Genomic DNA, 6,952 nt, shown 5'->3' with positions numbered 1-6,952 from the left:
CAAGAGAGTCACCACCTGCTTCAGAGCACAACCAGCATGACTTCAGGCTGGAAGCACAGAATCTCTTTGGGAAGTGACTATATCTTACAGAAAACCCTGAGGAGGGTGGGTCAGACTCTAGCCCTAGCCAAAACTATAGGACCCACCACCCTCATTCTAAAGGAGGGGCCACAGAACTAGGACCCAACTGATTATGGGGGGAAAACAAAGAATAAGACAGTGACAGGAGCAAAGTTTTAGCTTCAAAATAGGACACCCAGAGGAAATAGACGCAAACAGCAGTTTCTGTAGATGCCTATTTAAAAACTTTGCTTCTGGAAAATTAAAACCTTATATATGCGCTAAGGGAAAGATTTTCAAAATCACAAATGTGCATGAAGTACCTAGTTCCAAGTTCAAAAGTATCTGGTGATCTAGTTTCCTTATGTTTCTCTGAAAATCCCAGCCTGTTTTGAACACGGACTCTACAGTTGAAACAGGACTTCTCACTGAGTTACACTCATCTTCAATCCTCATATATAATCAGCAGCATATAGCAATTAGCACTGTGGTTACTTGGTACACAAGAGAAAACTACAAGTACCATGGCACTCTGATCTACACTGAATCAATTCACCCAGCCTTCCTCTAAGGAGTAAACAGATCTTCATTTATGCTCATATGGCACCTTTAGGTAAGGGTTGATGTCATAAGAGATCAAGGAAAGTGTTGTAACTTGCTAAAGGAAAAAATAGCCCCTAGAAAACAAATGGTTAAAGCATTTGTTAGCAATAAGGATTAAATATGGTGAAAGATAATTCTCAGCCTTGGCATCCCACAGGGAGCCTCACTGGTGCCTGGATAAGCAGGAGAAAGCCTTGTACACAGACCTTGATATCTTCTCACTAAACCCATGCTTGCACTGAAGGACATTGATAGAGATTTCAAAAAAAGAGAGGAAGGGGGATGGGGGGAGGTGGAGAGATGTAATGCAGCTTTCCAGAACGAGAAGTTCTCTCCCCGGTTTACATTTTTCAGCTCATTGACGTATGTGAAAGAAAAAACAAGTGATAAATTCTCAACCTCAGCATACATTTCAGGCCGTCACTCCTAATTATTTCTATCAGTCCTATTGTCAGTTGCACTCCCTTACCGGCCTCCCCCAACATAAAAGTGATACTTTCCAAGTTTTAGCAGTTTAATGAAGCAGCATTTTTGTAGGCCCAATTCACAGGTGCAGCAGAGGCCTTGGCAAGGGGGCAAACTGATTATCACTTATGAAAACAGCCACACTGTATTGTTCATACTTCTTCAAGGTCTTGAGCAAAGCATAAATTCTGATGAAAATGAACTGGGTGCAGTCAGAGATTGAGACAGCTAATAAGGTAAGTCATATTTGTTGTTTGCAGAGAAGACTTTTTGTAGTACTTTTCAGTTTATAAACAAAGTTTTCCTTACTCTATGTTTGTGATACTGCAATTCTAATGAGTATTTTCTTGGCTTTAAACTCAAACCTAAATATTGCACAACAATGCTGGACTTCATGCAAAATACAATTATTTTGTTAATTATCTGAAGTTCATAGTTTATTGAAAACAATTGTTTTGGGGTGTTTTTCCCTTTTATAGGCTCTGTCTCTCCCCCTCTCCCCTATTTTTCAAACAGCTAAATTAAATGGCTTTATTTTCAATGTACAGATTCATTTATACATCACTGTTAGAGACTGGATATCTTAATGATTCTTTTCTTGTGTTTAAGTGCTGTATGAACCTGCATCGATTTCCAGCTGGTTTACTGATTACTTTAAGGAAACAAATACTATTTTAAGTATAAATGTAAAGACTATTCTTGATTTTTATTCTCCGATATTATTAATGGCTATATTTATACTCTAGGTTCCCTCTCTGCACCCTTGCCAGCTGGGGAATTTCCATTACTTTTGCTCGTTGTTCCTTTTTCCTATGCATATACTTCTTTGAGAATTGGATCTAAAGAGGCATAGGGCATGGGAAAATGGGGCGACTGAGGTACTCCACCAGTCACCCTGCGAAGCATTGCTAGGAGGATGTAAGAAAAATGCACTGAAAGTCACAGGTATAAAGGAACAGTGGTTTTATTGTAAAACACTTACTGTGAAGAAAATGCTTATGAATAGTAATATGTGAGAAATTGATATAATTTTTATTAGGGCAGCATAGCTGAAAGTTTATTGCATATTAAAGTTGCTTTTTAGTGTGTTATGGGAATAGTACGTTGTTCTTAGCTGTTTGTCCAAATACAAGAATCAGTATGTCTACTAGAGATTAAGCTTTTATGTTTTATGTTGTTTTAAGCAGTAAAATATGTTACTGCTTCTATAATCTACACTTAAGCAAAGGTCCCATTAAAATTAATTGCAATTTTGTCTGTACAGTATAAGGCTGCAGGTGTAGGCACTTTGGGTCTGATCCAGAGCCTGTTGAAATCACTGGAAGTCATTCCACTGAATTCAACAAGCATTGAAAATCAGCCCCAATGATACCACTGGTATTTGTACTAGTTGTCTTTAATAAGACTGTTCAGATGATTAAGTCTGGGGGGCTTTTACCCAATGCTGCAAAAAGCTAAGTGCCTTCTGTAAGGCGCTGGGGATCTACAACTCTCACTGAAAGTATCAGCTCATCTAATAAAAGGTATCATCTCTGAACCAAGAATTCTACGGTTTTGCATTTCTTTTTGTCTCAGACCAACATGGCTACCAGATACATCCTTTGCATTATCAAGCATTTAATTAGAAACAAAAGAAGAAATGTGATATATAAACCCTTACTTTTTCTTTGTTTCATCCACAGATATCTTGGAATTTGGACCTGTTCTCCTGATTACTGTTTTTCAGGCAGTACACATAAAATAATCCATTCTTTGTGCTGCTTTTTATGTTTATGTTTGTTTGTTTAGTCTAGATGGAAATATTTCTGAGAAAGAGAACATTGACAAGAACATTGAATTAATTTGAATTGAAACAAATACTAAGCTGTATGCGCTACAAGTCAAATGAATTTAATGTGCAGTCATACAACAAAATATAGTATCACAAATTATAACAGTATTTGTTTATTGCTACATGCTTAGACAGGGCAGTAATATTACACTGCATTTCATGTTAACATATACCATTATAACATCATATTATACAGGCTACTTTAAAGTAATATTCAGTATTGAGCTACTGTTTTAATTGCTTTTAATCTGATAAGATATTAGAGAACTTTCATTTCATTTATGAGTTATTTTCCATAAATTAAAAGGTAATAAAAAAATTCTATCCATAGTTGTGTGTATTATTCATTTATCCCATTCTAATGTTTGTGGGGAAAATGACATAAGTTAATATGAATGATATATTTTGGTAACCATATATTTTCCTAATTTGTTTGAAAGGTATTTGAATGGGAAAATTACTACACATATTTAAATCATAGTTCATCACTATAATTAAAGTACAAAAGAAGAAAAACATTGCACATGAAACAAATGAAGATATAAACAAACATGCTGCTGGGAGAGGATACTCCACACAATTTAAAGGCTCCTCAAATCCTGAGGAAATTTTGAAGTAGTCATCAAATCTTAAATGCAATTACAGAGAATATGGAAACTGTATAAATGTTGCCTTTAAAAACTCCCTTGTACACTGCATTATATACAATGTATATAAAGACACCCTGCCAGGCTGTCCAGATTCTTGTGCAACAAGATTCAAACCATGCACTAGATAAAGAAAAACAATAAATATCACTGATTATTCTAGATGAATAAGGGGTAGTGAGTGAAGCTCTTCATTTACCTATGCAAGCCATTTCTTTTATTGGTTTCTTGACATTTAAGCTATTACAAATCTCAGCTATTTTAATTCATTTTTTGAAAGCTGCTATTTTTTTAGTTAAAAAAGTCAAGCTAGCCATTAAAGGAAATAAAGACTAATACGTTGGGGGGAGAGAAAAGTAAAAAAAATGAGGCTAAAGAGCAGAGGTACTGAAATGCTTATGGGGGGAAAGGTTGAAAGTGGAGAAGGAAGCACAGAGGTATAAGTCAAGAGGGAGAGAAATCCAAACACTGGTGCACTAAGCACCTTTTTTTTTTGGAAACCCCAAATTAATAGCTTTTTTAAAACCAAATTCAAACAGTCAGAGATCTGTAAAAGCTTAAATGTCAAGAAACCAATATAAGGCACTTCTTGCATGTACAAATGAAGATGTGTATGGTGTCTTTAGTGCAAAACACATCAGTGCGTTAATCAGTGTCTATTGAGCAGTATCTATCCTACCAAGAAAATAAGAACCAGAGAGTGAGGGATCCAGTCCCAAGAAGTACTCTGCATCCCTGGCTCACTGTGTATTAATGGAAGCTAGGACTGGTCATAGCTCCTTTGTCTTAGGGTATATCTAGATTGTAGATCTTGTGCCTGTTACTACATGCATCCTTGCCCAATAATCATACCTCCAGCACACACCCCACCGCCTCTCCTAGAAGCTAATGCAATTATTAGATCAATTGGTATTTTATACTAGGTAGGACTTTCAGAAATAACTCAGTGATTAGGAGCCCAAATCAAGAAAAGTCTTTTAGGTGCATTAGAAAATCTTTGCATTGGTGTCAATCCAGCTCTCACCATTTTAAACAATATTGATAATCATCATTCCAATTTGTGGATAACACTGAACAGCTGTTGACTGCATCATTCCAGCCATCTTCAAACTCTGCACTTTTGGACTCGCTCAAAGTGACCGGATTCTAGGAGATGTAAAAAGGTTAAAATCCCAGGTTTTAAATGATTTTAATCACTTGTGAAATCCAGCATACATAAAAGGATGAACAGTCAAAAAGTATGTATTAGAGGGGGAGGAGGAGGGGGCGGGGGACAGACCTTGGGCCCTAATTCAGCAAAGCACATGATCAACTTTAAGCACCTTTGCTGAATAAGGAAAAGAAAGATAAAGACTTAATGCCAACGTTGTGTTTTTCTGAAAGGAGGCCTGAGTAGGAAAGCAGAGACTTGGATGATAGTGGCAAGAGAAGGAGGTTGGCAAAGGTGAAGAACTGTGGCCTTGGTCCCACTCTTTTTCCAACCTGCTGTTAGATCCAATCTTTAATCAAGTTAGTCACGTTAAAAAACAAAACACACGTTTTTAAGAGGGATGGGAGTTAAGGCAGGAGTTAAACCAATTTGCTTTTAGCTAATGAAGTAATGACTTTTCAGTCTTCATCCCTACCCCACAAGCCTAAATAACAAGACCATAGGTGAAAATTTCCCTTCTCAATTCTTGAAAGAGTTAAAGGTGAACTGACAAAATAGTGATGAAAGCAATATGCATAGAGACAGTTGCCAGTTAATCTAAATACTCAAATTAAAGGTAAAAGCCAAAAAAAAAAACAAAAAAACCCAAAAAGGCAACTCAATGTTAAGATTTTACTGTCCTCTGAGGGTGACAGTACTGTAATGTTTTAGTACCATAGCTCAAATCAAAGGTGCAGTGAAAGCCTTTTTGGAAAATTCCTATGTGAGGTTACATTCATTTGATTAATTTCCTTTGTCATTTTAAGTGTAATTGTTGCGGGGAAGGGAAGAAAAAAGTGTTTAATCACTCTCAGTCATGGCTGTAATACAAAATACTGATCACCTGCTTCACAGTAATTTACTGTGAAGTAATGATTCCTTGTAGTAAATGTTATCTTCAAGTACATTAACAAGGACTCTGTGGCATTAACAGTCTCCAGACAATGGATAGGATAGATTAGGACTATTCAAAGTCTTTATCTTAAAATTCAAGGGCTAGGTGGGAAGGAGAAAAGAAAGAAAGCGCCACTCCCGAGCTGCTAGGTTGAGGTTGGCAGGGAGGAGTGAATTGTCCTTGGTACATTTTAGAAATTGGAATTATTAACATGCAAGACGATCCTTTTAAAGCATAATATACTCAGTTTCCCTGAGCACTGTTTTGTCAGAGACTAGTCTGCATCAGCTTCTGTCTATCAGTGTAAAGTGGGTCAAAAAACAGCCACATTTTCATCCGCTACAACTTGCTTCCCAATTCTTCCTCTAAGTTGCCTATGAGCTCATTAGCGGTTGAGCACAGATGATTCACTTCTTTTTTTGTTCATGATAAGAAAAAGGGGAACAAAAAAAAATCTCTCTTGTGTTTTAAGAAAACAAAGAAAAATCCAGATCTGGTGATCAGCAATACCAAAGCAGGAATTTTCAGCCTGAGTCAGTCTACCCCAGTGTATTTCTGTCTTAGGGGAGGCAGTTCCATTTTATTCTATTAGCCATCTTGATTTCTGCAGTCTTTCTTCTTCAGTTAAAAAAGCAGCTCCTCTTTTTCCCTTTCTCTTTCCTCAATAGACATTCCCATCTTTTAGCACTTTATCTTTTCTCTTCTTTTTTCCCCCTACCTGCCTCTTTTTGTATCCTCCTATTGTCACCTCTAGTCTCCCCGTCTAGTCACATAACCATTTCCTCAAATTATTCCTCTCCTCTAAAAATCAATTTACTGACTTGGGAATAGGATAAGTCTATAGTCCCTGCTCATGTAAGCACTACATTTTTCCTAGTCAAACAATTAGTATCAAGTTTCTCACTTGCTTTGTAACTGTGCATAAATACATCCCATATACACTCACACTAAAAAGAAAAAGTAAATGAGGAAAAAAGGGGAAGCAATATTTCATGAATCCACTTGTCTTGATTATATGCTATATTTGGAATAGCTGATGGCCAAATCCTGCAAATCCTTAATCACGTGCATATATCATTATTCAGAAGAGTAACACTACTAACAGTATAAGACTGCTATCTCTTTATAATCACTTTTTTCTTGGATGATTCAAACCCCAGTTTTTGAAAAGCCTGCAGAATTTAAGGTTCAGAAGCCTAGTATTGACAATAAACTACTTACAAGCAATTACAAATCAATCAAGTTTTGAGGGAAAAAAAATC

The 6,952-nt window shown here is 36.5% G+C and overlaps 1 long non-coding RNA gene across 1 annotated transcript; it reads left to right on the top strand.

The window, feature by feature from the left end:
• The first annotated feature begins 965 nt into the window (after positions 1-965).
• LOC109324303 lies at positions 966-3,289 on the top strand. Its single transcript, XR_002104897.1, has 2 exons — positions 966-1,364; positions 1,875-3,289. It is a non-coding gene; the product is annotated as an uncharacterized LOC109324303 (long non-coding RNA).
• The last annotated feature ends 3,663 nt before the right edge of the window (positions 3,290-6,952 follow it).

Source organism: Crocodylus porosus, unplaced genomic scaffold (genome assembly GCF_001723895.1).
Source record: "Crocodylus porosus isolate Cpor-Errol unplaced genomic scaffold, CroPor_comp1, whole genome shotgun sequence".
NCBI classification, from domain to species: Eukaryota; Metazoa; Chordata; order Crocodylia; family Crocodylidae; genus Crocodylus; species Crocodylus porosus.
The sequence above is the reverse complement of the archived record's forward strand: the minus strand, read 5'-3'. Positions and strand labels throughout refer to the sequence as shown.